This window comes from Podarcis melisellensis (genome assembly GCF_964234715.1).
Source record: "Podarcis melisellensis genome assembly, chromosome: 1".
NCBI classification, from domain to species: domain Eukaryota; kingdom Metazoa; phylum Chordata; class Lepidosauria; order Squamata; family Lacertidae; genus Podarcis; species Podarcis melisellensis.
In genome coordinates, this window is record NC_138528.1 from 29,587,601 (window position 1) to 29,608,495 (window position 20,895).

The 20,895-nt window shown below is 43.7% G+C and overlaps 2 long non-coding RNA genes across 5 annotated transcripts in view; both read left to right on the forward strand.

Annotated features, from left to right (window-relative positions):
* LOC309373384 overlaps nucleotides 1–942 on the forward strand; it is a 36,314-nt gene extending 35,372 nt beyond the window's left edge. Inside the window, exon 3 of the long non-coding RNA XR_014170010.1 lies at nucleotides 828–942. This is a non-coding gene — a long non-coding RNA (uncharacterized lncRNA). The remainder of the gene's footprint in view (nucleotides 1–827) is intronic.
* Nucleotides 943–1,101: 159 nt separating this feature from the next.
* LOC309373052 overlaps nucleotides 1,102–20,895 on the forward strand; it is a 41,173-nt gene continuing 21,379 nt past the window's right edge. Inside the window, exons 1-3 of one of the 4 annotated variants that reach the window (XR_014169769.1) lie at nucleotides 1,102–1,308; nucleotides 10,245–10,573; nucleotides 14,283–14,428. This is a non-coding gene — a long non-coding RNA (uncharacterized lncRNA). Of the gene's footprint in view, nucleotides 1,309–4,033; nucleotides 4,068–7,207; nucleotides 7,402–10,244; nucleotides 10,574–14,282; nucleotides 14,429–20,895 lie in introns of those variants that run through there. The other 3 variants (XR_014169771.1, XR_014169772.1, XR_014169770.1) reach the window with 3 other exon arrangements.

Consider the following 20,895-nt stretch of genomic DNA (forward strand, 5'->3'; position numbering starts at 1 on the left):
GTTACAGTTTCCAGCAACCCTTCACAAACTACAGTGCCCAGAATTCTTTGGAGGGAGAAAATTGAAGGCTCTGAATATGCCTTCAAAGGTATGAGGGGTATACAGTCTCGGATAATTCAATCCATGGTCCCAAAGAGAGAGTCTTCCTTTGCAGTTCAGTCCAGGGCTACAAAGACAATGAATGTTATTATGCCCATATTAAAGACTGAGGTTGGGTGGACTGAAATGTGCAAAACAACAACAACAACTTGCTTAAATTGTCCAAGAAAGTTCATTGCAGCACAGGGTATTTATATTATTATTTAATAAGTTCAAGTTTAGTATGCCCTGCCTTTAGCTGGTATGTATTATGATTTTTCTTCTGTTCACCTGCCTTTGTGGTTTTATAGTAATTTGAAAACTAATAAAAATAAAGTAAACAAAAATCTCTTGGGCTTACCCCCAGGTAATTTTTTGATATAACTCTCATCTCTATCTCTTAGCCAGGTTTAGATACTGTACTTGGGTTTCCCTCCACTAAAAACCATGAGGCATACCAACCAGGGCCAGGTGCAAGACAGTGGCTCAGCAAGACTGACTTATGCTAAACATGAAGGATCAGGCTGTTTCTTGGCTCAGCCCAGGCTCACAAGTCCTTTCACACAAAAGTCCTGCCCTGATTTCTCCCCAAGCATTCCCTTTTCAGCAACCTAAGTTAGGAGGGGAAAGCTTATTGGTTGTTGCTCATATTAGACAATTAGGAGCCACAGACTCCAAATCTATTTCAAATCATCCAAATATCTATTGACAGATACTGAACTACCTTCTGCTCACTGTCCAATAGTGAGGACCAATAGGTCTGGCCAGTTTCTTTGTGCCCTAGAATGACATCCCAGAATCCTTTAACAGTTGACCTGAAGGAAGGTATTGCCAGGAAGTCAACAGATTAAAGCTTCCTTGAAGGCAGGAATTTTGAAAACCACCTCTACCATAGGAGATGCTTTAAAAAAATAACAACAAATTATGACTTATGGACATACAGTTGGGCTTTCCCCCACAATGTGCTCTTCATACATTCTTCTTTCTCTCTCTCCCCTTCTCTTTTCAGCTTGTGTTGTTGAAGACTTTGATCTCCTGAATTCCTGTGGGCAGCTCTGGCTTGAGCAGTCTACCCTTCATATGGCCCCTGACCAAAAGATCTCAAAGCTTGGAAAGCAACAGAGAGGGGGAAGGCCAGGCAGAACAAAAATAACCTTCCTGTAAAAACAGCTGTGTCTCCCTCCTGCCCACCCCAAGGCACACAAGGGGCCATGTGAACAAGTTTAGAAGGTAAAACTCTAATCGGGTGCTGGGAGGAGTGAGGCCAAAAGTTTAATGTAGGATAAAAATGCAAACCCCTTAAATCTCTTAGTGTTAGGCTTTAACCTTGCCTTGACTCTGCAGAGATAGCACTAAGGAAGGATGAGCTTGTATTAGAAACAGAATTCTCTCTCTCTCTCCCTCCAGCCCTTCTAAGCTGCCTAGCACCATTACTACAACTTATCAATGTAGAGTCAATCTTCCATATTGATTTCTCAGTCTGTTAAGGGTTGGGCACTCGTTCCCCCCACTACTCCATTAATGTAAGTGCAACTGGAGCACTGGTGTGGCTCTAGATTCTGAGCATGCATGTTTTCTTTACGGAGGATTTAATGTGGGCACTTGGTCGCAGGTAATTCTGTCTTAAATCAGATTTACAACTGCACTATATCCTATGCTGCTTTTCAGCTGCTGCCACTCAAGGAAAGGCCTGAGCTGGCAATAGCACAGCAGTGGAAGTACCATCCGGTGCCATCTAGCTGCCTCATGCTTGCCAAAGGGATGTCCTTTGTTTCCTCCTTAGTGCAGAAAATCCTGGGTGCTTCAAAGCAACGTAAGTCATCCAGGACCGCTTCATTGGCTATTTAAACACCACACAGACTGTGGTCAACAACAGCCCTATTTTTGTGTCTGGGGAGCCAGCAGAACAGCCTCTAATTCTGTGCTTGGTTTCTGATAATAAGGAAGAATAAAAATAGAATTTGAGGGTCCTGAGATCCCATCTGTTGCATGAATCATTAATTAAGACCCAGCGTGGTGTAGTGGTTAAAAATGTTAAGAGCAGGATTGGAAAGAGCCAGGTTCAAATCTCCCACAAGTCAGGAAGCTCCTCCTGTGGCACAAGGTTGTTTGGCGGGTAGAAGGCCCAGAGAGGCATGTAAATGGTCCCAAACAGCTTGGAGAAAAGGGCAAGAGAAAAATGCAGTCAACAGTAATAACCAATCAATGTACAAATCCAGCCTCCGTGCTTTTAATAAATTGACACGGCTTCCTAGGAGCTTCTTTTTCTATTTCTATTTTCTATTGTTTTAAATAGAGTTTAAAAGAATACGTAAAGCAAACACTCCAAATGCATACATACACATATGTGTACACACACCGCTCTATATGTCACCCAACATCTATTTATACATATTATTGCGATAAAAGGATTAATTATCACTGTTAGTTCTTCCGCCATGTCTAATGGATTTCCAGTCTCTTAAAAAATCAACAATGGACACTTTGCTCCCCATGTCTCACCCACATTCCTCCTGTAAGTTTCCCCAAGTACGGCTAAATCCCACACTTCAACACAGGGGACCATTATCAGGCATTTAGGAAGATCTGCTGAAGGCCTAAGAGATAGCCTTTTCCGATGGTGGTCCCTCTTTGAGGAATGCTCTCCCAAAACAAAGTCACCTGATATCTAGAATAACAGTGACAGGCAAAGGCTTTCCTCCCCCCCCCCCACCCCCAGGCATTTGATTGTTAATTTTCTCTGCTGTTTGGAGGTTACTACTGCTGGTTAACTTATAGTGGCAATCATGCTGTTATTGTTAGAGGGTGGTAGGCTTTTTCTTATTATCTTGAGAAGTGGTGTATGACCCCATTTTAGTGCTTTGTTGTTTACTGTGCTTTTAAAAAAAGGGGTTTGTTTCCATTTTTCTGTAAGTAGCCTTGAGACAACAATAATATAACAAAGCTTTGTTCTGAATTCATATACTGTATTCCAGTTAACCACATCCTTTCTTTGTGTTTGCACACTGCTTGGACCCCTCCCCCCCAAATACATATATATCAAAGGAGTGCACATTGCTATTCCTTAATTTTGCTTCTTGTTCTAGCAACTGGAATATTTTGCTGCAGAAAACTGATTTTGGGTATAAGCTGCTCATTTTAACAGCTGAAAATTCCCCCCGACCAGAATAAAGTCTGGCCCATCTTTCTAACACACTGAATTTTCTATAATTTAAGGGAACATAAACCCTCATTGTTTTCCTGTCACACAATCCCCAAACAACACATTGTTAATTTCATCCGAAATGCAGCCAGAAATGTGAGCTTTCCTTTACAAGGTGAAGAAAGGTGGCATCCTGAGACAAATTGTGACATTGCAACATTAACAGAATGTCAGTTCTCCAGGATTGGGCGAGAATTGATTTGGAATCGAAAGTGTAGGAAACCGAGCCTCAGTTTTCTCGTTGCCATCTTTTTAAATGCAAACATCCCCTCTCGGTTATTGGGGAGGGGGGAAGAGGCATATTATGGGCGACTGGAGGATGCATTAATTGGGCAAGGGCCGCGTTTCCTTCCTAATAAACAAAGGTGTCGGGCCAAAGAAGAGCAACTGCGGCGGGGCGGGCGCTCCACGCTCCCGTGCCAGGCAGAGGCCGCGGCTGCTCAGCAGATGGATTGATTCGGGTGGCGAGAAAACGATATTTAGAGGTGCCTGAAACCACTTGGCAAATTCCAGGGGCTCGAGTCACCCTAAAAGAGCGGCGGTGTTGTGTGTGTGTGTGCTTGAAACAAGCAATCCCAAAGGAACGCCCCCCCAAAAAAACTGTATTTATTAAATCTTTCAGACAAAAGTAGTTCCCAAGCAGCGTATTGTGTTTGGGGGAAATGAATTATGGGACAACAGCTGAGCACACCAAAGAAGCAGCCGCCGCCATTCTGCCTTTGAGTAGCGGCGAGAGCGCCTGTCAAGGAAAAACCCGGCGTATGAAACAGGGAGCCGAGTGCGGCAGGTGAGGGAGAGAGATGCCATGCAGAAATCTCCCCCCCTGCCCAACTGGGAATCCGGTGGGGGGTGGGGGGAATGCAGTAAATGGGAAATTGGTCCCCGGCACAAAACTCCCCCAAGCCTGAGGGGAGCCCGGACGGCTGCCAAAGAGTGAGAAAGAAAGAGTCCGGATATCGGGTTGCCTCAGGTCCCTCCTGCACACATGCATTAAGCGTCGCCCGGTCTCTCTTGATGGGAGCAGCCATCCTGATCTGCTCGCCCAAAGCTGACGTGGAGATTATAGGCGGCCTTCGCCGAGCATCCCTTGGGATTTCTTGTCTCTTTTTGCAAGGCCGTTATGCAACATAAGAGCCGGCTTGCTGCATTCGCCGCCCCTTGCTTGGAGGTGGGGTGGGGTGTTACTTTAGCAATCTTCCTGCCAGTCGTTCATTCGCAATGCATTTCCCCCTCGCTTTGCACACAAAAAAAGTGCTTATCATAGAATCACAGAATTGTAGAGTTGAAAGGGCACCCTGACTGAGGACCGTCTAGTTCAACACCCTGAAATGATGCTAAAAAAGGGGATATGTCAGTTGCACTAGGGCAACAGAGACCTTTAATCTGCTTTAACCTCGCAAACCTAAAATTCTGCTTGAATCCTTCCTGCGATCTGGTGACAGTCTGGGGCAGGGCCGGATTTAGGTTCGATGAGGCCCTAAGCTTCTGAAGGTAATGGGGCCCTTTATATGTCCTGCTGTCCTCTGTCAACAACAAGTCACTTTTTTGTGTTGAAAATATGTTATACGTGATATGAATATGGTGATATTTTAGAGAGCAGGCTAGCAGGCGGGGCCCATTACTTACATCTTAGGAGCCTACACAACACATAACACTGTTGCTGTATTAGAAAATAAATAAATAAATTGTCCAGTAGCACCTTAGAGACCAACAAAGTTTGTTCTTGGTATAAGCTTTCGTGCGCACACATGAAAGCGTATACCAAGAACAAGTTTCGTGCGCACACATGAAAGCGTATACCAAGAACAAGTTTAGTTGGTCTCTAAGGTGCTACTGGACAATTTTTTTTAATTTTTTAAATATATTTCAACTGTGTCAGACCAACACTGCTACCTACCTGAATCTAGAACTGTTGCTGTGTGTAGGTTTTATTTTATTTGTTTTTAATCTTATATTTTGGAAATGTACATCCAGGTTTTTTTTCTTTAATTTTTGGGGGGGCCCCAAGAGACAGGCCCTATAGGAGCTATAGCTTGTTTAGCTTATGCGTAAATCCGGCACTGGTCTGGGGTGAGGCACCCTCCCTGGTTGGTACATCAGCCTTATTCTCTAGTGAGAAGCTATGTTAAGGCTACCAAAAATCAATCAATCAATCAATCAATCAATCAATAAATCAATGTAGGGCTGGTGACAGTGGAAATTTATTATAATTCATTTATATCTTTTTAAAAAAGGTTTATAAAGTATGGACCCTTGAGTGGAGAAAAGCAAGCAAAGGGAAGTGTTCCTTTTATGCCTCTAACATTAGAAGTAGCATGTAGGATCTGCAACAAAATTTTGCAGAGTAAAGCCCTGCTCAGGTTCCAGCCACCGCCCATGCTCTTTCCTAGGATATTCTACTATGTTCCCTAACCCCTCTGGTTTTTTATCCCCCCCCCTCACTCTGTTCCAACATTCATCCAGCATTTTGTGGCTGCTCAGCATGCTCAGTCTTTGCTGAGCTCTCTTCAGGGATTCAGACCTTAACATGCCCTACGCCACAAATCCCCTTGGATTCCTCCAAGCCTGCAAATATCTTTCTTGTCTCTGTGGATACTACCATTTTGGCTCAGGATCCGCACGTGTAGAATGATATATGATAAGTTGCTGTTGTTATTCATAAATAATAATGATGCTGATGATGCAGTATTTTTGCTTTACAGAGCAGCATCAAAAAAAGAGACAAGGTCCTTCCCCCAAGGATCTTACAGCTGAAATATATTATTCCAAACTTTTCATTTTCAGTCAGCAGAAGATGGCATACATCAGTAATACTTGGCATCTCAGAAGCGTGCCATGCTTGACAAAACACGCTGAGTTTTGCTTTTCTCAGGTGTTGTGCTTGGGAAAAGATGGCATTCCTTCCAAGTGCTGCATTCAGATGACTACTGACAGCTTCCTTTAAGCGACTGTGCAGCAAAGTGTTGACTGAAGTGTAAAAAGCCGTATTTTAAGGCCAGCATAACCAAAGCGTGACTTCTGGATCGAAACCAGAAAACAGAGGAAGGGGGGAAAAAGTAAGGAGAATTCACAACCCCAGGGTTGGCCTACTTTCAGAGTGAGTTGCTAGTTCTCACAGTAGCCACAATCCATTCAAAGCCTCTTCTGTCAAGAACAGCTTTTATTTTTATTCAGATGAGCGAGTTATTATGTGCTAGATTCATTGGTAAACTGTACATGTAAGCACAGCCAATGCGTCACGGCCACACTGTGTTTGACCAAGGGCAGAGGATGCCGATAATCCATGGATCAGCTGTCCCAACTGAAAACAGGAAGAAGGAGGCCTGGACGTTTCTTTAAATGAGCAAATTGGATGAGGCTCTGGCAATGCTGACTTACACTGAGTCAGCAGAACCACACAACTCAACAAAGAATATTTATTCACACATGAATTATTCAGCCAGCTTGAATAGCATCTCTGCAACAGCAATTCTGCAAGCAAGTTATTGCATACACATAGGCAGTTGTCCAACCACAGCTGCAAAGCGGAATCAGGATAGTTCTCTTGACCAGTCAAGTGGTAGTGAGGAAGCCTTTTGCTTCTGGGAGCTGCTGAGGCAAAATAGTAGTCAGAGCTTCCTTTACAAAGTGCTGGAAGTCAGCAAAATGACACGGAAGTGAGCTTTTTATTTAGCCTCCTGTGAAGGTCTTCTGTGACAAATCGAGAGGTTTTTACCTATGCACCACCCCCTGATTTAAATTTTATTTTTAAAGAGACTTTTGAGCAAACTTCTCTTCCAGAGGCTAAGATCCGAACCAACAGACTCAAGTTACACGAAAGGATATTACGACTAAACATCAGGAAGAAAAGAGCTGGTTCAACATTGGAACAGACTCCACTGAGAAGTGGCAGAGGTTTTTAAGCAAAGGTTGGATGGCCATCTGTCATGTATGATCTGGTTGAGATACCTGCAGTACAGGGGGTTGGACTAGATGACATTCAGGGGTTCCCTTCCAACTCTACAATTCTCTGATTCTATTGTATCTTTTTAATAGACTCAAGAAAGACCCACAGAGCTGGAAGAAGCCTTGAAGAAGCTGAGAGGAGCCCTCACCAATTTGGTTCCTATTCCAGTTCGGGGGTAAGGCAGTCAAGAGGTTTCAGGTTTCGGCTCAGTCCTGGTTCACTGAAAGACAAAACCCTTTATGAACTGATTTTAAGGATAGGTTTAGGTTCTGTGTGATTCCCTAGGTGGTTACCATGCACATTTTACAGGCTATATACTGAAGCATAGAAAGCGAGAGGGGCTACAACTTGCTGGAAACCCTCCAAAAAACAATTGCCTACTTGAGGGACTGAAACCCAGGTCTCCCAGATGGGTGTTCACTTCACCACATACCATCTCTGTTTCACATATTTAGGCTGCATACATAATATTCATCTGGATGGAGGCATATTTTCCACAATCTCTGAAGTTGCTTTTCTTGGCTGGACTACTGTCTGGCCAGAGAAGAGACCCAAAACTTTTGTTTGAAGTAGTAGCAAAGCTTTGGCAACCCTAAATGAGGAAAAGGTCGGAACGTTTCAAGAAAGTGTTGGGCTTTGCTTTCTCCAGACAGAGCCCAGTTGTTGGTGATGTCTCTCAATTTCCCCCTGCACATGGAATTCAGGCTTGGCACGAGTTTCACAGCTGCGGTTGCTGCCGCTAGCCTTGTATGCAAGCGAGCTGTTTCCCAAGTCCTGGTCACACATTCATGGCCCTTTTCCTGCTTTGATGCTTGTTCAGATTCCATTAGGATTTAATGAGGAACCCACCAGCTTTGACAAGCAGAGCGGCTGACTCATGGCTGAAACCAAGGGCAAGCCTGAGATTGGGAATTATCCAGCAAATTAGTTTGTCACCTTTGGCTCTATGTTCGTCTGGACAAAAGCATGGGCCTGGTTCCACCCTCTCCCTGGCCACACAAACCCGGAGGGAGCTTGTGTTAGCATGATCGCTTCAATATTGCAAGCAGGAACCTCTTGAAATTCTCCCTATTTGTGGAGAGAGAAACTGGGAGGATGATTTCTCTTGCATTGATAAGAAATTCTCCCAACAGCTCCTTATTTATTTATTACATTACTAGGCAAGGGCACCCGAGGCAGTTTATCAATTTAAAATATTTTTTTAAAATACATTATATAAAATGTAAAGTTGTCCCTGTTGGTGGGCGGGCAGGCTGATGTTGTCTTTGGCTGCTTGCCTGCCTCTTTTTGTTCTCTTCTGCCTTCCCACAGGACAGATGGTGTCCATTTCTTGGGGTGAGGGCTGCAATTCAACAGTGGCAGCAGTTCAGCAACTTTATCTTCTCCAAAGGATGGTTTGGTTTTTGTTCTTTGCTGCTATTGCAAATAGCAAGAGCAGCAGTGTTGGCTGCCTGGCTGCCATCTTGTCTCTTTTATAATGCTCCAGGCTTCACATCATTCCAGAGCCTTTGGGGTGGGGTGGAAATTGCAGCTTCCACAAAAAAATGGTGGAGAATATATTTGGAGAGTATTCTGCAAGGTGGCCATTTTTTTTTAGGAGGCAGCCTTTTTAGGAGGCAAATGTTTGTCAGACCTTTTGTCAAGAAAATGTCTTCTGAGAAGTTATGGGAGGTAAGAACATTAGAAGGAAGGTGGGAACATTAGACGAGTCCTGGTGGATCAGGCCCATCCAGCATCCTGTTCTGTGGCCAAGCAGGACCTGAGCACAACAGCACTCCCGCCGTGACCTGTGCTGGAATTTGCTTTTCACTCTCAGGTTGTTTCCTTTCTCTTGTTTGCAGAGCCACAAAGATACGGGCTCTTTTCTCTACAGGCAGGGACAATCTGGGTCATGTCTCAAATTTTAAATATTCACTACTTCTTAAAAAAGAATTACAGTGGTATCTCGGGTTAAGTACTTAATTCGTTCCGGAGGTCCATACTTAACTTGAAACTGTTCTTAACCTGAAGCACCACTTTAGCTAATGGGGCTTCCTGCTTCCGCGCCGCTGGAGCACGATTTCTGTTCTCATCCTGAAGCAAAGTTCTTAACCTGAAGCACTATTTCTGGGTTAGCAGAGTCTGTAACCTGAAGTGTATGTAACCTGAAGTGTATGTACCCGAAGTACCACTGTATCTCCATCACCCTCAACATATGCCAAACTGCCCAGTAACTTCACACTTGAAGTTCTACATTTTGGTTTTAATACAAAGTGTATTGTTTGTTTTGTTTTGTTAAGTAAACTGGTTTACAGCTTGCAGTCATGCATGTTACACTACGACATGTCAAATGAACGCTTGCCATGTTCACACATCGCATTTTAAAGCATACTCTTAAAACAGCCTCGGTGTACACACACAAATCGCTGCTTTATGAGAATTGGCCCTAAATTTGTTTGCTCAGACCATGGATGCCAACATCTAAAGCTGCAAAGTTGTTGAGGAAGACATTGCTTGATACCTATTAATAGCCTAATGTTTTAGTGTTATGTTTCTATTGTATCATGAAATTGCTTTGGGATGCTTCATAGTAATCAATTTGTAAACAAAATAATGAATAAATTTGCTATCCTGTCATTTGGTCAAGGGAGACCCAAACATGGCCTACAGGTGAGTGAACAACTGCACTTTGAGACGAAACAACTCCTGACAATACCTGTGTGGTTTAAATCAGTAGTGTTTACACAGCCTTTGTCCTCAGCAGGGCTGGCATCAGCACCCAAACTGCTAACGGTCAACTATTGACCCCTGCCCTAGCCCCGTTTTAAAGTTTTGCTGCCATTTTAATTTCCCGCAGTGCTCCTGGTATGGCATTGCTTCAGGGCACTGCAAGAATTTTTAAATGGCAGCTACACAGCACTGCTAGTGTTGGGGCACAAAGTACTGTTAGGTGAGGGCCCACCTGAAGGCACTTTGTCCTTCAGATCAGGAGCAGAGCTTGTCTCTCAGCCATCTCTTGTCCTGTTCTCACCCGGGCAGGGGCTGTGTCAAATGACAGCAGAGGAAGCCTAGTTGAAGAAGGAAAACAACAACAGCCAGCATAAGCTCAGCCTAACCAATCCACTCCCTTCCTCAACTATCCCTGGCTGGCGAGCCTTTGGATCAAAAGCTGTCCTAGACACAGATCTTCTGAATGGAGGTGGTCACCCACAGCCTCCACACAAGGCTCTGGGATGAAGGGAAGGCCAGAAGAATAAAGGCATCGGCTCCCCGATTGCACTCCTCCCTGCAAGCTGGCCTCCCTGATGCTGAGTCAGCAGCGTCTGACAAATTAGTCAACAGGATGACTGCTGGGCTCCCGGCTTCTGGTAATTAACGTTGACAAAGCTCTGTGTGTATGTTTGCTTCTGCGCCTGCTCGCTGCCCAGGCAGGAGGAGAGCCGCCAGGAGGGGAGAGAAAAAATGGAGCAGTGGCTGCTGATGCTTTCTTTGCAAAGGCTGGGAATTTACATTTCCAATCCCAAGACAGGCAGCCCCAGCTCCGTGGCTTTGCCCCCAGCACTGCCTGCATCCTTAAGGGTCCAGGTGGGATGAGGGCAGGAAGGGATGAGCATGGTGAAGGGTTAAAACAGCCTGGAGAGGCAGCTTACAGCTCAAGCAGACACAAGCGCCCTTGTAAAACACAGGCCTGGACGCAGGAAGTGCACAATTCGAAGCCTCCGCAAGGTTGCAGAACGGGATGTTAAATGTTCCGAGCTGAGATTTGTCTCTGGTTGGGCTCTGAGGTTATTTCCTCAAAGCGCTCTGTTAAGATCATGACCTCTGAGATGCACAATGAGGCTGTTGGCTTTGAAGCTTCTGATTCTTTTGCTGCTGTTGTTTGAGTCGTGTGAATTTCTCTCCCCAGCGTGGAATGTCTAAATTGCCTGCGGTCTGCGGATGAGAGGCCCCCGAAGCAAGAGAGGTCAAGGGCAGGAGAAGTTGTTTCTTTAGCTTCTCCATAACTTTATGTTCGCTGACTCCAGATCGTGCGGTTTGTCCCTGCTATTTTAGACTTGTGCTTGAAGCCAAACCTCAGTTGTTCCAAGTGCCAAAAGCTGAAACGCTTTGGTTTGAGCACAGGGAGTTTAAATGGGTGGCAATAGGCTGTTGTGTGAAAGAGCTCTTGGTTGGAAAACTCCCCCGACAAAACCTGTCTGGAAACGTTTAATTCATGCATAACATAACTGCACCAAATCCAGGTTTGCCAATGAATAGTGCTTCCAGCACAGGGAATTACAGTCATGATGCATCTGAAAGAGTGGACTCTAGTCTACAAAAGCTTATGCCATAATACATTTAAGGTGTCACAAGACTCTTAGTTGATCTTGCTGCCACAGAGTAATGTGGCTATCTCTCTGCAAACAAAGGAAAGAACTCTGACTTTCTGATGAGTGCACAGGAACTGCATGATACATTTGTGTTTGCAAATGAATGTTCGTCATGCTCAAGCATTGCACTTTAAAGGGTATTCTTAAAACAGCTTAGGCATGCACACACAAATTGTTGCTTTATGAGAATTGGCCCTAAAATTGTCTGTTCAGACCATGGATGCCAACATCTAAAGCTGCAAAGTTGTTGAGGAAGATGTTGCTTGAAGAGCATAACAGGGGTCATATCTATTATTATCATTATTAATAGCCTAATGTTTTAGTGTATACAAAAAAAAATACTTCCAGTAGCACCTTAAAGACCAACTAAGTTAGTTCTTGGTATGAGCTTTCGTGTGCATGCACACTTCTTCAGATACACTCACTTATTCAGATACACTCGTGCATGCACACGAAAGCTCATACCAAGAACTAACTTAGTTGGTCTTTAAGGTGCTACTGGAAGGATTTTTTTTTGTTTTGACTATGGCAGACCAACACGGCTACCTATGTGTTTTAGTATATGTTTTTATTGCTTCATGAAATCACTTTGAGATGCTTCATAGTATATAATTTGTAAATGAAATGATAAATAAATTTACTGTCCCGTCGACTGGTCAGGAGCAACCCAAACATGGCCTACAGTCGAGTTAAAACAAAGCAAGAAAAATAATAAAGCTATATACAGGAGTGACTAGAAGAGAAGTGACTGCTGGGAGGAATGTAGAAAGAAGAAACATCCTGGTACATCTGTATCAGCACAACTGGATGCCTTCATCTGCCCCAGCTGCAACAAAACATCTCTCTTCCATATTGGTCTTCATATCAACCGCTGTAACTCTCCAACTCTCCAACGGTTTGACTTCACCCCAAAGGCACACTCTTCCATCGTCTCATGAAAAAGACTGATTCCACCACCACCACCGACATAGTACAGTACGAAATATATATAATATGTATGTATGTGTACATATATATAATATATGTCATAGAATCATAGAATTGTAGAGTTGAAAGGGACTCTGAGGATCGGTTAGTCCAACCCCCTGCAATGCAGGAACATGCGGCTGTCCCATATGGGGATCAAACCTGCAACCTTGGCATTATCAGCACTACCTGTAACCAACTGAGCCATCCAGTGTCAAAAACAAAACAACCCCAACAAGGGTTTCAGGTAGGGTTTCACTCCCAGCTGGGGGAGGGAGAGGATTGACCTTTGGCATAAGGTCTAGTGCAGGGGGTGAGCTTTTGCACCCCTGTTCTAGTTTTCCTAGGATTAACTCTTCAAAGGAAGCGTAAGCTAAGAAATCTTCCCCAGCTTGGATTTTAACTTGAGCTAGAGAAGAATCGGGGACATGGGTGGCGTTGTGGGTTAAACCACAGAGCCTAGGACTTGCCAATCAGAAGGTCGGCGGTTCAAATCCCCGCGATGGGGTGAGCTCCCGTTGCTCGGTCCCTGCTCCTGCCAACCTAGCAGTTCGAAAGCACGTCAAAGTGCAAGTAGATAAATAGGTACCACTGTGGCGGGAAGCTAAACAGCATTTCCGTGTGCTGCTCTGGTTCGCCAGAAAGCGGCTTAGTCATGCTGGCCACATGACCTGGAAGCTGTACGCCAGCTCCCTCGGCCAATAAAGCGAGATGAGTGCTGCAACCCCATTGTTGGCTACGACTGGACCTAATGGTCAGGGGTCCCTTTACCTTTAGAGAAGAATTCAGCTGCTGCTAATGCTCGCCTCTTTGAGATGAACATTTCCCAACTCCCGAAATCTTGTTTCTGGGTCTGAACCCGGTGAGCTTTGCTGATATCTCCAGTCTCAAGCTGTGCCAGAGTTTGCTCCCAAATTGGTAGCTATTCTGAGGATTTGCCAGTTCTGTGTGCACCGAATGCCTTCTGTTTCAACTGGTGTGCTATACGTGACATTCCATATCTCACGTGTCCTATATAATTCTTGGAGGAAATAGTAAAACTGTCGCCACCTTTGGTGCTGGGAGATGCTGTCAGGAAATGATGCCCTCCTGTGGCTGAGGCTGCAGACATTGTTTCTTTTCTCTCTCTCTCTGCCTGTGCTGTGTGCCCAAGCATACTGATGGTAAATAATGGAAGTTTATCTTTCAGTTTCCTGAAGATGAGAGAGATTTTTCATTTTATTCCATCAATGTTGGGTTTGTCACTTATAAATAAAACATCGAGGTGTGGAATTTTGCCAGTCGACTGCAGCTGCAGCGCCCCCCCTCTCCCTGGATGGGCACTCTCTTGCCCCCGGTAGCACAAAGACATGGTGTGCCCCAGTTTTCCTGCTATGGAATCATCACTATTGCTGTTTTTGGCTGCAGCAAGGAGTTATTGAGGGATCTCCCTTGCAAGCACTCTAATCGTGCTTAGCTTAAGCGAGCAGCCTAGAGATGGAGAGTGCAAATGTGGGCACAGCACAGCGAGCACATTTAATCCATTCATAGCTCTTCATACCGCTAATAGGAATGTGTTATGAATGCTGTTGGGGGGAGATACAGGGAGCTTCCTGTAGTAGAAGCCTTGAAGGGAACTGACATTGGTTTCTGTAGGAAGCTTACGAGAGCTTCTAAATGTTGCTTTAGTCAGAATTCTGAGGCATAAAACCTCACGTTGCTTTTTCCTGTTTTATTTCCACACACCCCTTTTCTTTTGCAGACAGTGCTTTTTGGACTTCAGATCTAACACAAATCCTGAAGCCAGCAGTGCTGGAAGCTGTTGCCAAGGAGACCCTTATATTTCCCCTGGTAAAAGGTGTTTTCCCAGCTATTCAGTGGGGCCATCAGACCCAAAGAGGATTCCAGGTAGCAATATTCCACTTTTCAGAAAATTACAGCCTTTCCATAAATGGTTATCAATTGTGTGTTGAACAAACAGGCATCACATAGTTATTCCCTAAATGTTAGAGAAGCTTCCCCCTGGGGAGTTGATTTGGCCCCTCTTGCTTTTGTGGCGTGCAAAGGTTTGGAAAATGACGGCGATAGAGAAGCTCTGTCCAGATTAGCCAATTTATTTACATCTTAGTTACAGTTTTAGAACATTTTCCCAAGAGAATTTACAATAAGATACAAAAAACAAAATACATATAATAAAAAAAGCCACAACAATGGCCCAGGACCATTGTTGTTGTTTAGTCGTCTTAGTCGTGTTCGACTCTCCGTGACCCTATGAACCAGCCTTGGAAACTCTTACTTTTTTCTCAAAGCTTCTCCTTTTTTACGTCCATGGAGTTTTCTTGGCAAAATACTGGAGTGGTTTTCCAGTTCCTTCTCCAAGTGGATCATATTTAGTCTAAACTCTCGGCTATGACCTGTCTGTCTTGGGTGGCCCTGCATGGCATACGCATGGGTAGGCAAACTAAGGCCCGGGGACCGGATTTGGCCCAATCATCTTCTAAATCCAGCCTGCAGACGGTCCGGGAATCAGCGTGTTTTTACATGAGTAGAATGTGTCCTTTTATTTAAAATGCACCTCTGGGTTATTTGTGGATCATAGGAATTTGTTCTTTCCCCCCTCCAAAATATAGTCTGGCCCCCCATAAGGTCTGAGGGACAGTGTACCAGCCCCCTGCTGGAAATGTTTGCTGACCCCTGGCATAAAGCTCCTAGCTTCTCGGAGTTATTGAAGCCCCTTCGCCATGACAAGGCAGTGATCCATGAAGGGGCCAGAACCATGAACAGCCCCTCAAAAAAGTCTGCAACTGTTAGGTATTAACAATCTAGCCTGTGTTTACAAAAGACTGAGTAAATGAAAACGTCTTCAGTGGCCACCTAAATTTGTAAATGGAAGAGGGCAAATGTTTCCCAGGGGGAGGGCACTGCAAAGTGGGGGTGGCACCTTGGAGAGCCCTATCAGGTGTCCCCCATACTGTGAATTCCTGTTGGGAGCACCAGTCTGTGGGTAGGTAGAAAAAACACAAATGAAAACAGTTACCTCTTCCTTTAGAAGGTTTGAGTAAGAAGATTCCTTTGCTAGGAGTCTAGATTTTTAAATTTCCTTTTGTGAAAGGATTTTTATAACATTTATTTTTACATATTTGTTTTCAAAAAAAATTCATACCACCACCATTAAGGAGAAATACCAACTATAAAATTGCATCCATTAAATAAGTACAAAATATATCACGTCTGTTTTACTGAACTTGGAGAATAATAGTGTTAGGAGTTTGTGGGTGCCAGAGACCTATGATTCCTGGCTCCAGTAAGTATTAGACTTTAATCAAGGCTTGGGGTGTTAAACTGGTTGCCCGCCCTCTCTAATCACTGGATCCAGCGAGTGTTAACAGCTAATTAAACCAGACTGGCTTCCTGTGTTGAATGATTGCCTGAGTGATGGTCCATTGAGTGAACAAAGGATCAAAGAGGGCTCTGTGCCAGGCAGAAAATGGGGGGGGGGTGCTCCCTCCCTCAACAGATAAAGTCAAGAGTTTAGAGTAGAGAGGTTGGAGTTAGGAGTAACGTGATCTAGAAGAAAATCAGCAACCTGGAGAGGCAGAGCATGTTGTTTGATTTCTGTTTGAATCCAAGGCTGTGGCTATGGGAGAAACAAGATCCTTTTGGGTTGTTAATGCTGTAAACTCCTCCAAAGTAGGTCCAGGTTGTGTCAGGAACTGGGCAAAGGTGCCTTCGGGAGACGAGGGCAGTGGTTTTGCGGGCATCTGAACCAGCCAGGAGGCAAGGGGAAGCTTCAAAGCTGGAGAGTGGACCACAGGATGGCTCAGAAAGGGAGGAGGAAGAGGCTGGACAGGCAAGTGAAGGGCCAAGTGCTTCCCTCCTGCCTTGCCTGCGCCACTGTCTCCCAGAACTAGGAGAGAACTGAAGCAGGAAGAGCAGAGGATGTTTCCACACAGGCATAGTCTCCAGCTACCTGTTCACAGCCTGTCAAGGGAAGGTACATAAAATGGTGGAGGGGGAGTGGTGCCCAGTTGCTGCAACTGCTGCATGGAGCTCGCATCTGGGAGTAGCTACCAAGACTCTAGATTGGTGTGTGCAGCTAACCAGAGCTATAGAAGAGACTGTAAGCATTATCTTTGACCATAAAGAGTGAAGTCTCTGCCGTGCGCCTTCCTTTGGCTACAAGCACCCTTAGCAAGCTGCGTATATGTGTAAATAAACCATAAATCCCAAAGATTCCACTGTGCCTCATTTCCAAAAGGAAACACAAACCTTGCGTAAGCGTCTGGAACCCCTGGAATCTCACACTGCTCAGAAATTAGGACAGTTTGCAACAATATGCATGCCTGTAAATAAAATTCTTTTTTATGTCCTTCCAACCTTGAAGTATAAGTCCTTTTGAAACCATAAGGGCTCAAGGGATCAATCTGTTGCTCCTCAGATCATAGGATTTTAAGTCATGAACATCTACAAATATCAAAGATTTCCCCCCAAGCAAAATAAGACCATTTTCTGACCTAAAAAAGGACACACCCACGTTCTCTGCCTCCAAGAAGCAATATCAACATGACATCACACCATCTATCTGAATTAGCCAATTCTTTCCTATAAAGAGGTTACGGAGTCCAGTCTACCTAAAACAACATTTTTGTAGTTGTTTTTGAATAGGGCTGCAGTCTTAATCACCACTGATTACAGTGGGAGAATAAAGTGTATACGTAAATGTTCCTTTCTAAAATCAATGGGACTTAAGTTGGTAATGTTTGTTAAAATAACTATAGCAAATGCTAACTGAATGGCAGACAAGGAAAAGCAGACAAAGTTAAATTATGCAGCTGCTGGAAAGATACTGGAATATTATTTAAAGGGGCCTAAGAGGGAATGTTTCATTGAAATGCATTTGATAAGAACAGGACAAGACTCAATAACTATCTTCTCTCTATAATCCCAAATCCCCACAAGGTGTTCTGTCAGTGTTGACTGAATGAAAGGGTTGCTTCCAGCTAAGGACGGGGGGGGGGGGAGAAATTTGATTCAGTTCATGTTGAAAGGTGAGCACAGCCATCTTTCAAAATGCACGCTTCTCTGAATTTTGTAATGCAATTATACTAGTGTGAGGTGTGCATAAGAATGCAAATGTATTAGCAAAAGCAACGTTATAAAATGCATTATATCAGGGAAGATTGCAAAAATGTTTACATTAGGCAAAAATGCACACAAATTTGTATATTAGGGGCAATTTACTGGTGAATTTTCAGGTGGATTGCCCCCTTTTAAGTGCAAACCGAGGTAGAAATGGGGAGAACTGAACTTAAGAACTTGGAAGAATGAGAAACGGAAATGGATGGTTTCCCCATCCTTGCTTCCAGAACAGCGTTGTTCTTTCTTTCTTTCTTTCTTTCTTTCTTTCTTTCTTTCTTTCTTTCTTTCTTTCTTTCTTTCTTTCTTTCTTTCTTTCTTTCTTTCTTTCTTTCCTACTCCCTGTAATAATTTAGCAGCAACCTGGCTTCTAGCAGCAGAGATGCCTGGAGGAGAAGAGGAGGGGGGAGTTGTTGATGGAAAGAGGCAGACCCAGGATTTGTCATGGGGCTGTTTGTCCTCTTGGTGACTGCAGCACCAGCTGTGCATGGGAAGGTAAAGTATAGGGAGAAAGGAGCCTCAGGCTCCTTCACAGCTGACCCATAGTTATTTTTAGCTTTGGAATGCTCCTGCCAAGGCCCTCTGGGTCTATTTCTTGTCTCCTGGCAAGTGGCATTGTGTGAGCTTGTCAGGAGAAGTCTACCAGAAACGACCAGGAGAGCCACGTGGGGCTGCCCTTTGGAGGGAGAAGTATTCAGAGTCAGTGCAAGCAGGAGATGGAAGTTAGAGCCACTCTTTTTCTCGTTTCCAAGCACAATTCAAAGTGTTGGTGTTGGCCTTTAAAGGCCTAAACGGCCTTGGCCCAGTATACCTCAAGGAGCGTCTCCACCCTCATTGTTCTGCCCAGACGCTGAGGTCCAGCGCCGAGGGCCTTCTGGCAGTTCCCTCACTGCGAGAAGTAAGGTTACAGGGAACCAGGCAGAGGGCCTTCTCGGTAGTGGCTCCTGCCCTGTAGAACGCCCTCCCATCAGATATCAAAGAGATAAACAACTATCTGACATTTAGAAGACATCTGAAGGCAGCCCTGTTCAGGGAAGTTTTTAATGTGTGACATTTTAATGTATTTTTATTCTTTGTTGGAAGATATCCAGAGTGGCTGGGGAGAACCAGCCAGATGGGCGGGGTACAAATAAATTATTATTATTATTATTATTATTATTATTATTATTATTATTATTAGATGCTACAGGTGCTTCCAGGTGACCTGCTCATTGAGCATTCATCTTGATAGGTTTTCAGGGAGATTAGATAATGTTGACTGTTTAATGAATATTCATTCTGATTTGTTTATGGGGGAGGTTAGATGATATGCGTCAAAACAAGTGCTGTCCCCCCACTGTCTAGTGCATTTCTCTGTCACTTTCCCTTACAGCAAGAAGCCTGACTTTGTGGGGGAAGTGGGTTGGTTGCACAAGACCTCTCAATCCAACACAGTTGCTGGTGAATCCCACCTGAAAATGGTGGGAGATTTTGCAAGGAAACTTCACAATGCATGTCTATGCTTGTTAGCAAATGAAGGGCTTAAGGACTACAGAGCTGTAAATGGCTAGAGAAGGCTTGGCTAGGTCGTGCCCCCTCTCCTTTGGGAAGGGAGGCAGTAAGGCTTGTTTGCTATGTGATTTTTGAAAGACATCTTAAGGCCGCCCTGCTTAGGGAAGTTTTTAGTGTGTGATGTTGTGTTGTAGGGTTGCCATATTTCAAAAAGTGAAAATCCGAACAGAAAAGTATTGGAGCTCTTTTTGCAAAATTGCAAAGAAATTGGACGTTTTTGAGCTATTTCTGAGGGAAATTGATACTGCTGACCTAGGCTGCCATATGCCAGGATTTTCCTGGACGTATAGCCGATTTCTGCCCGGACACTGATTGTGGCTGCAGTATTATTATTATTTTTGCATAGTTTTTTAATTTGATTTTTAAAGGTATATACATAAAACAAAAATCAGTTCTGACTCCGCATGTCAAGATTGCTCTGAATCTCATGTCTCCCCCCCCCCATCCCTTCCAAGGGTCCTAATGGCATTTCTTCTAACTGCATACCAATATTTATCCAAATTTTTAATCCTTCTAAATTATCCATACTTTACAAGTGTGGTTAAATTCCTGCTAATGTGTTAACCTGTTTACAGTGGTCTCGTAAATAAAATATACACTTTTCCCATTCCTTATTAAAGTTCTTGTCTTCTTGATTTCTGAGCTTCCCAGTTAATTTTGCCATTTCGGCATAGTCTATCAACTTGGTTTGCCATTCTTCTCTGGTCAGGATAGTTTCTTCCTTCCATCTCTGGGCTAGTAGCATCCGTGCAGCTGTTGTTGCATACATAAACAATCTTTTCTGATCCTTTGGTATCTCAGTACCTATAATTCCTAGTATAACTTCTGGTTTTTAAACAAAAGTTATTTTAAACATTTTTTTCATTTCATTATATATCATCTCCCATAAATCTTTCGTTACTTTAAACGTCCGCCACATATGATAAAAGGTACCTTCTTTTTCTTTACATTTCCAGCAAATATTTGAACTTGTTCTGTATATTTTTGCTAACTTGACGGGCGTCAAATACCACCTATACGTCATTTTCATATACCTTCAGTGAACAACATGCCGTGAATTTCAATTCTGTTTTCCATAGCTTCCCCCACTTTGCCATTTGTATATTATGTCCCAAGTCTTCTGCCCATTGTATCATTACAGATTTAACCTGTTCATCTTTTGTATGCCACTCCATGAACAAATTACACATTTTCGACAATAATTTTCTAAAACATCTTTTTGAAATTTTGATGATTCATAACTAAAACCTTCCTTTTTATCTGTCATAAAAATATCATTTAATTGATGATACTGTAACCAATCTGTTACCAATTCTCTTATCTCCTCAAAGTCTTTTAATTTTACCTTCCGTTAACAGCTCTCTGTATGTCGGCCAATTAGCCCTCATATTCCATTTTTTCAAAGATAATGCTTCTAACGGGGAGAACCACCATGGTATTTTTTTGTTCTAATAGATTTTTACTGCGGCTGCAGTATTCTGGGTGTATGGCAACCCTATTGTATTGTGTTTTTACTATTTTTGTTGGGAACTGCCTACTGTGGTTGGGGCAACCCAGCCAGATGGGCAGCATATAGATTTTAATAAATCCTCTCTCCCGCTCTTGCTGTGCTTATGTGAAAGATAGAGATGCAATCTTAAGTGCAGTTCCATCAGGTGTTTTCAAAACAGTTGATGGTCGTGTGGGGA